The 16,754-nt window shown below is 28.8% G+C and overlaps 2 long non-coding RNA genes across 27 annotated transcripts in view; one reads left to right on the top strand and one right to left on the bottom strand.

Moving 5' to 3' along the window:
• Window positions 1-1,846, bottom strand: part of LOC121127063 (uncharacterized) — a 30,378-nt gene extending 28,532 nt beyond the window's left edge. For 10 of the 23 annotated variants that reach the window (XR_011782847.1, XR_011782844.1, XR_011782851.1 and 7 more), the window contains exon 1: window positions 1,159-1,846. This is a non-coding gene — a long non-coding RNA (uncharacterized lncRNA). The remainder of the gene's footprint in view (window positions 1-1,158) is intronic. The other 13 variants (XR_011782853.1, XR_011782854.1, XR_011782845.1 and 10 more) reach the window with 6 other exon arrangements.
• LOC121127064 (uncharacterized) overlaps window positions 1-8,130 on the top strand; it is a 33,665-nt gene extending 25,535 nt beyond the window's left edge. Inside the window, exons 2-5 of one of the 4 annotated variants that reach the window (XR_011782857.1) lie at window positions 4,727-4,997; window positions 5,104-5,979; window positions 6,048-7,241; window positions 7,294-8,130. This is a non-coding gene — a long non-coding RNA (uncharacterized lncRNA). Of the gene's footprint in view, window positions 1-4,726; window positions 5,980-6,047; window positions 7,242-7,293 lie in introns of all 4 variants that reach the window. The other 3 variants (XR_011782855.1, XR_011782856.1, XR_005867485.2) reach the window with 3 other exon arrangements.
• Window positions 8,131-16,754: the final 8,624 nt, after the last annotated feature.

Raw genomic sequence — 16,754 nt, 5'->3', positions numbered from 1 at the left:
ATTTACAATTGTTTTACGATTTGACAATGTATATATATATGTTGAGTACAAGTTGAGATTTCTATAAAAAGTTGTAACTTGTATAACCAGATTGTACAAGTTACTATTTCTATGTCTCATTACGCTTTATTTTAATTATCAACTATACATTAATGCAATCATTTAAATTTGATTTTTGAAACTACATAGTCAATATGTATTTATGAGAAATAGAACTGTGGGAAGGTGAACGTTATAATTTACTACAGAATACTTATATATCATTGATTTTCATTTCTATAATAGTCAAAAAGTATATCATCAAAATATCGACCATCCAAGAAATATTCAGTTATAACATATATTCTCATCACAAATACTCTAAATTCGTCTTTAAAAATTATTTATCTTAATTTTGGGTTGCAACTTGTTCAATTTGCTTATACAAGTTACAAGTTGTGCAAATTATGCACTGAATAAATATATAAGTAGTATAGGTCATCAATGACATTTTATGTTTTTTTTCTTTAAGTATCCAATAATAATTTGTATATATATAGTGTACTAGTTGCGATTTTGTACAATTTCTAACTTGTTTAAGCAAATTGTACAAGTTTCAACCAAAAAATAAGACGAACACTTTTAAATGATGAATTTAGAGTATTTGTAACGCGAACAATGCAATTCTAATACTGATCGATATATGAGTTATATAATTTTTGACTTTTTTGATGAAAATTTATTATTAATAAGTGCTCTATGACACCTTACAAAGCTTAAATGTTTATAGGTTAAATTAATCCTCGTTACATAACAACCAAGTAACTTTTATAGATAATAATGAGATAATAACAAATATTGTAAATAAAATAGTTGGAGTTACAACTAAATATGGCATTCAAAAATAAATAACTTGCAACTTGTACTAGCAAATATGGATTGAAATTAAATTGTCTTTTAAACCATTAAATAATACTTATGGTCAACTCCATTATTTATATAAATAGAAAAATATATTGGCTGAAAACAGATTTTATACTATCTTTCGTGACAATTAAATTAATTATCGGCAAAAAAAAGTTCCAAACTCAATATTTCCAAAATGCAATCTTACTTTATCATTAACAATTTTATTTAAAAAAATAAATAACTTATGAAATCAATTAAAAAATAACATACTTTTGAATAACTACTTTATAGTATCACTACTTTTTATAAAAAGCACTGTTTAAGTTCTATGAGACATTTTACAATTTTTTTTAGCTAATAATATAATCATGACAACATCCACACACTTGTTTAAATAATCATTAACTGTATGTTATTGTTTTTTATTTACATTTTTATTTGATAAAATTAAGAGAAAGAGATATGTAAGGCCTGTAGAAAGTAAAATAGGAAAGAGTGCTCTCAGAAAATCTATAATATTTATATATATATATATATTTTTTTTTTTTTTTGGCGAGGATTGTCTAGATACCTTTAAAGAGAGAGCTAACAAGACAGCCCTCTCCATTAACATATAATCACTAACTTTAGAAAAACGAATGTACTAGCAGACCCACACTCAGCAGTCCAACTATTAAAGTATATTTATAATGAAAAATGCATTTAAACATGCTTCTTAATTATCTTGACAATATAATAAAAAAAATACTTACTTATAAATTTATGGAGAAATCAATCAATTTATTGTAATTAAATTACTCATTTGATCATAACACGACTCTTTCAATTTGATCAGCCCAAAGATCTCTGATCTCAGGCATATGAAATTTCATCTCATATTGGCTAATAAACTTTAAATAACTAATGCATTTGCAAATTAATTTTGTAAGCACGGGTTCCAAAATTCTAAGGTTATCTAAAAATCTAATTACAGATGGGTTAGGTAGTACATATAGTCTTAAAAGCCAAAAAAAATATATATAATAATAATTTATTTATTAGCGTATATATTAATTTACAATCATATATTTCATAATAAAAATGAATTATTTATAAATTTATTAAGAAATCAATCAATTTACCTTGATTTAAATTAAAAATTTGATCAGACTATGAACCGAAATTTGATCTGCTAAAAGATGGTTCATTTTTTACTAGTGAAATTTCTTCAAATTATAGTTGATATACTTTAAATTACTCTTGCATCATTTAGATTAAAATAAAACAAAAAATGATACTCTTATATACAAAATAATACTTCAACCATGAAATCCCTCTCCTTCTTTCTTTTTTTTTCGAAGCAATCTCTTAGCCTTTTACATACACAGTGATGCATATTATATGCCCCGCCGGTATGTTAAAAAAAGAAACCGAAAATTAACGTGGTAACCCTAACAATTTGAAAAATGTTTAGAAGAGAGCTGTTTAGCACTCACGATGTTTTAGTGATTAGCTGTGATCAGCCCTGAGAGAGTTGGAAAGGAAGTAAACACAAATCTCTCACCGTATATTGGGTGGACATAGGCAAGAATTACTCTGATAGATCTGATACTCCTTAATTCAAATCTGAGTGTAACGAGGCCTTTCTTATATGACTCCTCTGTCTTTAGTGTTAACGCACTCCTTTATCCCGCATAATTTCTCCCTTTTTCTTATTATTATCCTTGATTCCATCTTTACTATAGCTCTTTCTATTTTTTGAGGACATTTTTGACAAAACCTCTCCTTTTTCAATAATTTTAAGTATTTTTTTTAAGTTTTTTTCTCTTTGAAAAAAAAAGAAGAAATAATTAGAAAAATTAGAGAAAGAGAAGGAGCGGATGAAATTGCAACAGTTTCTTCGGTTTAATGTTCGAATCAGTGTTATGTACTTACAAGTTCAAACCATAACATTATAAGACAATCAAATACAATTATTACCCCCATTACGTCAGTTAAAAAACAGAAGATAAACACAGATATTACTGATTACTTCAATAGATTGAAATTTACTTATGATTCTTCCCCAAAAATTAGAGGAATATTTTTGTCACTCTTCGTTACATCCATTCAGGGAGTACTATATACATGGAGAGTTCATGCATTTTCTGGAAACACTTAGGTTGACATTAAAAAATAACAATCATCGTTATTATTTCTACATGGCTAAAAAACTCTTTTATTTCATCAGATTATAGCTAAGGTTAGTGAGATAACTAATTATTTGACAACACAACCTCATACTTGGGAATCTATCTCATGTATTCATACGTTCGTTTACCATAGGGAATCCATCTATTCATATCCTGGCTTCAGTTTCCCTGCTTCTCCGGAGATAGTTTCTTGATGAGTTTCGACTGGCTCTCCTCATCTTCACTTAGATGTTTATGTAAAAGAAGTTCAAATCTCAGAATATGTTTACTTAGTGACCAATGAATGAATCATGAAAAAAATCAAAGACGTCTTATCGTTTTGAATTTTGAATGAGAATTGTATTGTACGAAACTTAGATCATTTCTATTGAGGAATGAGCTCTCCTCATCTTCAATAAATGGTAATGTAAAAGAAGTTCAAAGCTAGGAATAGATTTCCGTAGGGACCAAGGAACGACTCATTAAAAAATTGAAAAGCTCTTATCGTTTTGAATGAAGATTTTACAAGAGAATAATAATATATTTATTTCATGAATTATTCCTAGACACGTAGTGAAGGATGAATAACATAAAGAGAGTTTGAAAGAGTATTTACCGGCAATGATTTTTTTTTATTTTTAAGAATTTTGTATTTATTATTATTCAATGAAGCATTACAATATTATGCTATTGAAAGATTATTATTATTTATATCTTTATTGTCACTCTCTATCTTAGGCTTAAAAAGGTTTCTTTTAATTTCTGATAAAATATTTGTAGAAGTGTTAGAATCCTCATTATCACTTTCCTGATATAATTGATCTTCCTAAATAAGGCAATTGTACACATATTGTTAAAATCAAATAAAACAACATATTATCAAAAATCTTTGACATTATTATAAAATTTAAACAAGTAATCGTTCAAAATTATATTATGAAAAATTGAATTACAAAATGAAAAGTAAGCAGAATACTGACTTTTTTAAAGAGATAAATCAATGTAAATACTACAGGTTTCTGGAACGAAACATTGAACACAATATCCATGGATTTTAATGCAAAGACACTTATGAATAAACTTTTTACCAATGATAATAGTAAAAAAAGTCTTACATTTTTACTACAAACCTAGGTATTTAGAAGTATATAATTGTAATAATCTTAAATTGTGCTAAGTTAATAAATTATCAAATAGATATTAAATCTAAACAATTATTACAAAATATAAATCAATCAAGCACATATATATTTATATACTTTTATTACACCATTATTTACAATTGATAAATTAGAAAATACTTTTAAGTCTTAATGTCATATTAATATGCTTTACAATTGTCATGGAACATAATTTATTATTTATTGTAAATGAATGCATAAATAATTATTCTTGTTTACAGTGTTGTTACATCATAAGTATTTAGTGTAATCTGTAATTTATTTATTGATGTGAAGATAATAAATCCTCAAAAGAGTGATATTTAAATATGATGACAAGTAATTTAGTAATCCAGAAAATGACTCCCGACTCAATAACTTTTGAAATATGATATACAAAATATATATTTTCCAATATAAGTCTTCTAAAGTAATAATATCACTTATAATTTATTTCCATATTTATTACGTATGAGTATGCTGATAAATATATCTAGAACAGAGGACAATAATAAATTTATATTCCAGGATCGTCTTGTACTTTTTTTCAATACCCAAGGATACCCACAAATGAATATGGAATCGGAAGAGAGGATGAAGTGTTTATAATTACATAAAACATACAACCTTAAATATGAATTCAGTGTCATAGATATGAGTTGTTTGTTTATTATGTACAATGTATCTCAATGACATTTAAGTACTCGAATCAATGAAAGAGTTTTTCTAATAATATTAAGAAATAAAATAGAGAAGAATTTGGAAGGAGTTTCATTGGAAGAACTGAAGATGAAGGATGGTAAGTCTCTTTGTTCCTCACTGCACATTCCATTCGAGTATTATTTATCTTTATAAAGAATATCCTCAATTCTTAGAGAAGTTTACAATGATTACATAATATCTAGAGTGACGGCTGTGTATTTGAACCAATAGATGATGAAGTAACAGATTTTGATGTGAAAGGGTATATGCATTATGAATGATACTTCCATCAAATTATATGCCATCCACCGAGTCAGGCACAAAAACATTTTCTAAATAGATGAGATCCCTTAATATCATGGATATCCCAATGTCATAAAGTCATATGAATCGAATAGAAATATGAGGGGACTCAGATCCATAAATCTGGATATTCCGAGAAAATAATCCATCCAAATCATCCTTATTGTCTTAATTAATGTGATGTATAAATCACTATTCTGACTAAAGTTTATGTCACAAACTGTTTTCACAAGAAAGTGTTAATCATTTTGGTTATTCTTTTATCACCCATGAAGTATTTTGAATGTAGCAAGTTTCGTGGAGCTTCACATTCTCTCTTGTTTAGATATTATTGATCTATTAAATATTATCAATCTATATTCAAAAAAGGACCATTGATAAGTATGAGTCAAGAGTGTTTAATTGAGAATTGTTTGGAAATTTACAAAAAAAAAAAAAAAATATGAAAATATCTTTTCATTGCACGAGAAATCAGAGGACGCTGATTAACTTAGTATTTATATTTTTATAAGAAAAATTAGTAATTTTGTAAGAGAAAATACTTTGATTTAGGAGAAGATATTGTAAAAAAAATACTTGAATTTATTGAAAAGGAGGGTTTTTTCAAAAGGATCTACTGCAGTAGAGATGGACTCAAGGATAATAATAATAAAAATTAAGAATAAATGAGTACTAAATTGTGAGTAAGCTCTTCAGTGAATGAACCTTTACTCTGCTCCTTTCATAAGCACACACAAATGTTCAATTCGACTCCGTTTCTCATCAATTATGTATAGGTAGGAATGGTTTCACTATAATATTAACTATTCAGTGTTTACCATTATCTTACCTTTTATTTATCTAGGCTGAACAGCTTGTCCAATATTAAAATAAGTTGAAATCGACACAGAATTGATGACTAGTAGTTTTTCCTATGATGGTATTCCTCTAAACTAAGACATGAAGAGAGTTGATCCTATCGATCAACAAACTGCAGTTTATCTATCGGATCACAAGTCATCGACACGTTTTTATTCAATAATTTTCGTTAATATCATTTATAATGTGAGGTTTAATTGCTATATATCGTAAAATTGTTAATAATTATAAATTATTTCTTTTTAATTGGAAAATTGTTATTAACAAGAATTGGATTCAATATTATGAAGAAAACACCGAAAATAACTTCCATTTTCATCGTCGAGACCAACAAAATAATAAATTCGTTAGTTATATTTATTCTCACCAGAGTTTGATAAAAACATTAATTTACTGTACTAGTAAAAAATAGATCTTATCTCAATTTGATAGTTTATGATCTTCCTAAATTCATGTTTTAAAAAAAAGGGTTGCTAGTTAATGTACTTATTACTAAGGGTGATAATTTTGGTAAGAATAGAAAAGCGTGCGAGGAGAAAAGAAGAAATACATATGGCATCATTGATTAAATAATATACATCTTCTTCTATCAATCATGAACGTTATCATTCCCGCCTTTATTATTCAATATTAATATAATAATATTAGATGGAGATAGTCGATAGAGAACTGAATAAAATGCCTAAAATAACGTCGCCTTCTGTCTGGATTTCTGAAAATGGAGGCCTAGGAATTTGGAAAATACTTACCGGATGAGAAACAGATGGTTTGTCGGATTTGTCGATATAAATGTGCCTTTAGTCCCCTGTCTAGAATTACACGCCACTCATTATCCTCATCTCATAATAAGAGTATCGATATTCATCTATAAAATCAATATAACGATGAATACATCAAGTCAGACTTTAACTCTGATCTCACAACGATGCTTATTGCATGTAATATAACCTTATCCATTGCTAATCACCTACGTTCAAAAAATTTATGGAGAAATACAAGGGTAAACATATTTCTTCCCGAGGAACCATCATTAAATTAATGGAGGATGTTGTTACTGATGTCATTTATAGAAATACATATAAAAATGTTTTGAGTCATCCACACCAAATGACGATCAAGTTATCAGTAAAAAGTATTTACGAATATCGAAATGGAACTCTGAATTTTGTACTATCTCACAGTAAGTATTCAATTTTTTTTAAATCTAACTATAAAATATGATTCTATTTTAGCTAAACATATCAAGAATTATGATACACAACTCAGTAAAGGGCAAAAACAACTGCTTAAATGGTCACAACAACGGGGGTAGTAGCTTTGGATGGTTTGTAATTAGTTTGTCTGAGACTACTTTTTTATCACTTAAGGCTTAGCTATGGTTGATGGGCTCCAAGAAGTGGTCTTCAGAAAACTCATAAAAGACAAAACAACTGTTTAAATGGTCACAACAACGAGGGTAGTTACATTGGGTGTTGCATTATAATTAACAATTGTATATATCCTTCATGATAATAATATGTTGTTATATAAGCATACCTAAATAACGGGGGGAAATCTTTTTTTGATGCTCTTAATAGGGAGTAATATCGCCGGACATTACTACATAATTAGCTTTTGCTCTAAATCTTTACGATGAATTTATTTTTAACATTTTTTTATTAATATATTTATTGTCTAATTTTATGATTTTGACATTTACTTTATTATTAATAATTAGTTAGATCTCATCGATAGAGATATATCTATCCTGTGCACAATTGTATATAGCAACTTCCACATGAAAAAGAGGGGTGATTATCTTTTGATTAAACTCCACGTCTCCCTTGTGTATTGCAACCTAAAGTTATGACATATTTAACTGAATTCCGATGTTTGAACAAGAAAAAATTATCTGGATCAATCTATTATTTCAATATTCTGTATTTATAATTTATTATTATTAATAGTTATATGATTTTAATTGTTTAATTATGTATATTTAACTTAAATGTTTAATGGTTTATTTTTTAGTATGTAGATTATATTTAATTAAAGCCTTCTTTTTTAAACTTTGAGCTTCAAATATATTTGAAATACTCTACTTTGTCGTTTCATTAGCTATTATTCTGAGAATAAGGTTCATAATGAATTACAATTTCATGGAGTGTGACGTTTTCAAATCTACTGTAACGGATAAAAAACGTCGAAGTCAATTATACGTAGTACATCTTCATTAAACATTTTGCTAACAAATACATTCGTTATACCCTCAAAAATCATAATAAAGCAGGCAGATGATAATCACATCAGTATTTTAAACAATGATACCATATGTCTTTTTCCCCCCCTCCTCCTTGCATGCGTTTTTCTCTACAATATTATCAACTATACTTATTACATATATTTCCGAACAAATTTTTGAGTTGTGTTTATTCAAAGACATTTCTGATTATACCTGCAAGTCCAATATTAGTAATTTTTCCAATGAAGAAAGTAAAATTTGTTTGAAGGAACAATATATGTAAAAAGAATTCATATTATTTTACTTCAAAATTCATTAATATTTTATAATTATATCATACCCTTTAAAGAGTAAGTAAATTAATTGTATATTCATTAATCGTTGATAATTTTGGAGTTCAGAAGATTGTTCTCAGTTTTTGGCATGCCTATTTTTGTGATCAAATCATTGAATAAATTTAAAATAGAACTATAAGTTAAAACCCGAATTCATTGAATGAATTTTGACTTTATACAAGTCGTATAATTAGTTCCAATTCTGATATTTCTAACTTTAGTACTTTTATAACCAAGATGCCTGTCTTCTGCAATATTCCACTCCATTTCGAGAATCATCCAAATTGTGTTAAGTTCATAGACTCTACACTGAAAAAGTAATTCACTCTTGCTTCTCCATTACCAAGTCAATGGAGTCTCAAAGTAAAGAAGTGTTATCCAAAATCCATTAAGCATGTGAGAATAAGGATAAACTGATTGCGTTAGAGGAAACTCTAGACTCGTCCGCGGTCTATAACTGCAGCGGTGGTTGGTTCTTTAGACGGTCATTGTTTGGTTCGTCCTTATCTCATTAATTAGAAAAGTATATAATGATTACAAGTGTTGCTGTAATAAATATAAGCAACGTTCTTGCCTCGATTTCAGAGACGCAAGAGTGAAGGTTTTCATTTACGATGCTATTGCATTAAAGCAGACAAAAACCTTAAACAACACATTCCAATTATGTTGCATATCACTTGTAACACTTATGGTCTGAACAGAATAGCAAGGCTCTGCCCTAACTACTTTCTAAAAATCTCTAAAATCAATATTTTTTTTTATAATTCAGGTAATCTAAAACAATTGGCTACTACGCCAAATACTTCAATTAAGTCAAATAGTATATTAATGTTATGGATGAAAACAATGATACAATCTAAAAAGATGTTTTGAAAAATGATCGACTTTTGTCACAAATAATATTTATTGAATAAAATTTGATTCTAATCCAGGTAACCATTTAACCATTAAAAGAGAGATTTTCTCTACTCCCAAGTGTAAGTATCGTTGAAAATGTATGGCAAAATATTACATTTCAACCTTACACAACTAAATGTCAGAAAGGGATAGAGAAAACAAAGAATACCTCAAATTGAGAAAATGGGTACCTGAAACCATCACCGACAATAGCCAGTTTTTAAAATACAACCAATCCAACGCTGAATAATTCAATGTTCCATTTCATTATCATAATATCCTTGACATGACTCTGTGTCAAATGGGACCTTTTTGGTATATTTATCTGTGACATCACACCAAAACTATCTCCGAATCATAGTTAATGATAGGAGTGTTTTTCTATTTAAAAATATCGATATTGTGATTGATGGTTTCAGATGCCAATTCTCTTAATTTGATGTATTGATATCAATACTATTACTGTTGCCATTCTGTTCAGACCATAAGCTAGACAAGTGACAAGCAACATCATTGGAAAATGTTGTTTAAGGTTTCGGCTGCTTTAATTCAACATGATGTTCTATCAGTGATGAAAACCTTCAGTCTTTCGCCTCTGAAATAGGAGCCAAGAATATTCCTGAAAATGTTTACAGCAACACTTGTAATCGTTTTATTATCTGCTTTCGTAATATCTTCCAAATTATTAAGATGATCGAAAAAATAAGAATCTAAAGAAAAAACTAAACCCTGCAGTAATGGATCGCTATTGAGTGTTTGTAGTTTCATCGAATGCAAGAAATATATTCTTCCCCTCGAGTTTTTTCTTTATCTTGGATAACACTTCTATACTCTTTTGATGTTATGATGGATAAGCAAGAGAGAATTTATTTTCCAGTGTAAGTTTCCCTGAACGTAACAAAATTTTGATTATGCAAGATATGGAGTGGAATATTGTAGGAAATAAGGATCTTGGTTATATCAATAATACAATTGAAATTTTCAGAATTGGAATTAATTATGTGACTAGTATACAATACCAAATTCCTTTTGTGAATTGGAGTTTTACTTTGTTGTTCTACTTTGAACATCTGCACGACTATAGTTCCATAAATACAAAGACAGCATACCAAAAACCTCTAATTCTCTTCGTACCTCCATAAATTTATAACAACCATTATCAGCGATCCATGATTTATTATCAATAGACAATACTTTAAACTTATTAAAATAATAAATACATAGATAGTAGTTATTTATTTATGATTAATGTTGATAAATTATGATATTTTTTTACTTCAAGAAGGAAAAAATTATGACGACAGCTTCTATTACTAGTTTCCTGTAATATATGGACTGACAATCATAATAAACCGCTCCCTTTTTTTGGGACATATAATAATGTTCCTCGCATATACCTAATAACTAGAGATGGAATTTGTGTATGAGCACGAGGCAAAGCCGGGAGTCAGACATATGCTACATCTGAATTAAGACTTATGTTAATATCAACTGCCTGTTTTATGATTTTGGACGGAGAAAATGAATTACTTCTATAAAAAGAGAACCTTCTACATTTAAAATATCATTAGTGAAAGGAAAATATTATAATTATATATAAATTAATACATATGTATTTTATCATTATTTTACAACTTACTAAATACTGATGAAAAAATAAGAAAGAGCACACACATCAACTGTTTTCCTTTTTCTAATTGTTATACTAAGCTTTTTGTTTCACACATCCCTTCTTAATCCATATCACATGGTCTTGAAACATCGGCATTTCTTTTAGACAAGATATAAATTCCTTTCTAGGATTTTTTTAAGAATTAAAAAAAAATTAATATCACAATCAAATATAAACTTTACTAAATTATATATATGAACTACAGTCAGAAATATAAAATCACAAGTCCACCCCTACTAAGTTCATTAAAAAAATTATATGAATATTTTTCTTTTGAGATGATGAAAGGATTTTCAATATGCATTGGACAAGAACCATTTCCTAATTTGTTCTTTAAAAATTATGGTTACCAAATGTACATAAGTCAGGATGGTGATTGGCCTATATCCGACGTCAGTTACAAGTTTGAGAAACTTTGAAGAACCATTTTTTAATACTATTGAATCAATTTATCGATAAAGAAACCATTGCAGTTATACCTACCTAGGACACTTTTAACCATAAAAAAAAAATAGTTTTGGTTGATCCATTATCCTCATATCTGTAGAGATTTCGCTCGATAATTCAACACTTTGAGAAAAATACATCTCGTCTTTGATGATAGAGACATTTATGTCCTTAGCATAGTGCAAGGCTTATTAACAACGTAAATAATCAGATGTTGAATTATCTATTCCTGCTTCAATTCATAAAATGCTGGTGACTCTTTTGATTTGTTTCAGAAGGGAAAACAAATAAGCCGGACGAAATTGTTTGTCGACATAAAGACAGAGTTGTTGTTTGCCATAACACGCACATTCCTAGAATTAGTGGAGAATTTCTATTGCCATATGGAGTTTTTGAATGAAGGAATATCTGCTCTTGTATAAATTCAAGATAATTACTTTTTCCATAGAATATATCGAGGACATATCTTCTGATATAAGGGATTGTTCCGTTTCTTCCTTATACCTAATCAAATAGTATAAACTATTGTTCACATTTGAAACCTGAGTGATTTTCGTACAGCACAAATATTAATAACTTTTTTGTGTGGTAAAGACAGTTTCCCGATTTTCTAGAAAAAATACGTATTTTGACTGATTGTCAAACTAAATGCTGTTTTAGGATGGCTATCAATAAGCAAAATTTTATAAAAGACGGCCACATTATCTCTCCACATTTCCTGCATATCCGTTGGCTTACAAGATTGGTCATATTTTTCATTGAAATCCTTGATATTTTCAACTTTGCCCCTCTCAACAAACCTTTTTATTAGATAAAGTTTGATTTGTTCGTTTCTTAATTTAAAAACATAAAATGGGTTTGTTTATCATTTTAAAGCAAAATAACGAAAATATCTTACCTTAGCTCACGGTAAGTCTTGGATTAGATGACATATTATCGTAATAATAGAAAGGTTGATTGAGCATCGTTTTTTAATTTTATCCACACAGAATTTATCTTGCTTCTATATTTGTTTGTGTAATATTTTTCTCCTTGAAACATGAATCGGCAAAATGCGTGTTGTATAGTTTTGAATGTTAGCTGGATTTCTAGTCTTATCTTGAAATAAGGCTCAACCGTTTAATCTCAAGGTTATTATCTCATGGAAAAGAAGAAAATACCACATTTTGATCCTCAGGATCAAGTTCCTCAGTAAGAGATATATGCTTGACTTTGGTGCTTGAATTGCCACCAGGACAGCAACAATACTTTTTTGCAACATCTAAACAGTAAAAATTGATAGTAATATATATCATGAATAATACATTTAGGGTTGTGGAATCGGAGTTATAAAAACATCATAAGACTCCACAACCATCTAATAACTAGTAAAGTGTGACTCAATCTTCAAAAATAGTTATAATTGCCAACATTCAATAGTACTTCGTAAGTATAGTGGTAAATAAAAGGAATCCATGACAGGGCTGGATGTATCATAGTAATTGAAGGAGCTGAACCCCTAGAGCCCGTTCTGCACTTAATTTAAGAAGTGCTTAATTGGTCCAGTGTCCTTCCAACCTCCGCAGAGGAATTGCTCAAAACATCCCAAATCCTTCTCCCTCCTACACTATGGGGACCCTCCACGTCGTTGATCCGGTCCTATGGCTTGGAGTTCACCAATTTTCTGATGCAGAAAGACATTGACATAATAATTGAAGTCTTACCCCTCTCCTTTAATAATAATAGAACCACCTCAAGTAAAAGCCTCAGAATACTTTAAATAACTGAATAAAAAAGGAGGAAAAATGTGGTTCTACTTAGGTAGTAAACAAATAACGGGCCATCTCCAGCTCTCTAGTACTCCCTATATAGAAAAAGAAAAGTGATATTTTATTACTTTACACACATAAATATATATTAAGACAAATTTTTATTACATAAATGCTTCTTCAGTGGTAATTGAATAAAACTTTTGATGATACTTAATCCTTATCAATATACTTTTGCATTTTTTTTTTAAATTTCAATGAAGATGATTATATCTCTCATCCAGAATATATTAGATATGTGCTCATAAAAAAAACTTCTATTTTGAAGCTAAATACTTCTTGCTCCAACTCTAATTCAAAATATACTAATTCTCTGATTATTTAGGATCTTTAAATTCAGACGTATATTAACATCCCTATTAATTTATATATATTTATATAAATTCGTGTATTAATAATTAAATAGAGCTTATATATTTGAGTGAAAAATTAAATCCAGTGATAAGATTAATGCATCAGAGTCTTATGAGAATGGTCTGCTTTGTAAGCTCTACAAATTATCATCCACAAAAAGTCATTTCAGGGAGAAATAAAGTTTTTAAAACTCTGCTAGTCAGGAATGAAATGGTGAACGGCCGATTGTCTTTCACCTGGTATAATATTTAATTAGAGTTGCATTCTTACCAGGAGGTCACTAAGGAGGATGAATAAAGTTCAAACAAGCAAGTCGAGAATGGAGGTGTTTCCCTGGCCTCATTTACTTCAAAGTCGTGCATTCTACGCGTAAAAAGAAGTATGGAACGCTCGGCACTCTCCTCTACCTAGGAAATAAAAGACTTTCCATACTATTTGGGGCAAAAAAACCGAATGTTTCTTTCTTGCAAGATACCTTGCGTTATGCCCAGAATGAAATATTATCTCATAAGAAGAAACTTCAAGGTTGATTTTTGAAATCATTCATGCAATAATTTTCTTAGGTTGATCCAGAGGTGGAGAAATTGATGGAAATGGATGAAATTACTTCGAAGTTGGGACAGCTCAATACTCGTCCAGCTTTGTCGATAACTAAACAACCTCTATAGGATGTGAAGCTGGGCCATTAGTCCAGTGGAAGCGACCTTAGAGGGTTTCAAAGCTTTAAAAAACTTTGAAAAATTTCAACAAATTGATTGGTATGGCTAACAGTTATACAAAATTTGCTCGTCGTCTTCACAAATTATAAAGTTTATTAGATAAATCTATCAGTAATAAAATGAAGAATGGAACAATTTCATGGTCTCCGAAACTAGAAAGGGGCACTAAAAAGCTCAAACCAGATATGGACTATGTAACAATACTTGCCAATTATATTTCTGGAGAGGAATTGAGGATATGTGTTGATGCTCAGATTTATTAGATTTGACAACGTAAACAACCGTGCAGAGCGAGGTAAGCAGATAAAGCTGCACCAATACCACATTTTTGGCTTATACTTAATAAAAATTTGGAGAAAGCCTACAAACAACATGAATGTATCACCATTGAGGAACAATTATTTTCATTTTGAGGTATACAAAATTCACTCAATATAACCCATCTTAACAAGCTAGGTATGGCATTAAGATTCTTTGGGCTTGTAACGCATCCAGCGCCTACACGGTAAACTCTACACTAGTAAACTGCCCTTGACAGCTGAATGTTGGTGAGAAAACAGTTTTGGATCTAGTTTATATGTATAAAGGCTAGATCCAAAAGAAACGTCAAAATTTGCTATGGAAAGTGCTTATAAAATTTTTAATATTTGTATGAAGAATTATTCATTAATTAAAAGTAATAACAACATTCGGTTGGAAAAAAGCCCTCTATAACAATAATTAAATTTTCTTAAACGATCAGAACAAAAATTATGTATCTATGAACAATAAATTAATTTACATTATAAAATTTTGTCCCTTTAATCATATTAGATTACAAGAAAAATATATATGAAAAAAAATTTATTCTCTGATTTACGGAGCCGTAATAAAATTTTGTCATTCCAAATTCAAACAAATAAAAAATTAAAATTATGAGAGTCTTATTTTAAATATAAATAATTTTTAAAAACCTAATTTTTGTCATTCGACCGGTTTAGACCTATTTCTTTGTTTGAAATCTCAAGGGACCAAATGAGTTTAGTCCCACAAAAGTCATAAAGGTCTCAGACCCGTCTAGGATTTTCAAAATGAAATTCAACAATTCTAATCAGATTTTACAAGTTTATGGCAAACTAATGTTACATAAATTAATTCATTTATTATTAGTAAAGTCATTATAGAATACCGTTTTTCTTTCTATCTGTATATCTTCTCTTTTTTGTTGTTGTTGTCGTAATTTATCTAATTTTTTCCTCTCATTTTAAATATATTTTGGAATTTATTTCATATTAAACGGATCCTTACAGCTTTAATCACAAAAATGCATACCTAGTTGCTAAATATCATAATTACACATTTGTAAAATATCTTTTACAAATTAGTTATAAACATTTTTTTTTATATTGAATTTTGATCGTTAATGATTACACAAAATACATTAATAACTTGGATTCTTTTGATGGTAAATCTTTTTTGAAAACAAAAAAAATCCTGTTTAAATTATAAAATAATAGTTTTTGACTTTCTTTATGTAAAGCACGATAAAAACTAAAAAAACGGAATTTTTTGAGAAATCATACACCTCCCCATAGCATCATTTTTGTTGGAAAAAAAAATAATTGCACAAAAAATGAAGATCTAATATAATGAAGATCCAACATTGAGGGCATCAAGGAAATTATAAATGCAGAAATAATATCTCAGCTGCTACCACAAACACTTATAACATGCTTAGAATTAAGGAATTACCGTTTTCCTCATTCTCTAAAGTGCAATTTGTGGCAGAGTTTCTAAGTAATCGTTAATATTCCTCTTAATAATATTGTAATTGTGTTCATCAAAGGCTCGATCAGAAAATGAAGTGTAGAGATTGAGAGGGTTTCTTTCGACATATTCGAAGGCATTGGAAAAAGTGGGAAAAAACAGATAAATATAAAATAGAGTCAAGACTTTCCTAACATTATTTGTATTTCAAGTTGCAATTTGAAATTGGCAAAAGTCAAAAGAGCTTCTTTCTCTCTAGTATCCATTATGAACCTCAAATGATATAAATATTTCCAAATTAGGTGTTTCATTGAAAAATCTCACTTTATTATTAAATCCTAGCGTCCACTTGCGATTATAGTAGATTTAGTTTGTCAAAAAATATTGTAAATTAAAGTCGAAAATAAAATGGGAATTTTTTCCTTATCTTGATTTATGTTCATTATGGTTTGTTTGTTGATGTACTGCATATGTCAAAAGAAAATTAAATCAGG

The sequence above is a fragment of the Lepeophtheirus salmonis genome, chromosome 12, assembly GCF_016086655.4.
Source record: "Lepeophtheirus salmonis chromosome 12, UVic_Lsal_1.4, whole genome shotgun sequence".
Taxonomy (NCBI): Eukaryota; Metazoa; Arthropoda; class Copepoda; order Siphonostomatoida; family Caligidae; genus Lepeophtheirus; species Lepeophtheirus salmonis.
This window is presented reverse-complemented; position numbering and strand designations above follow the sequence as displayed.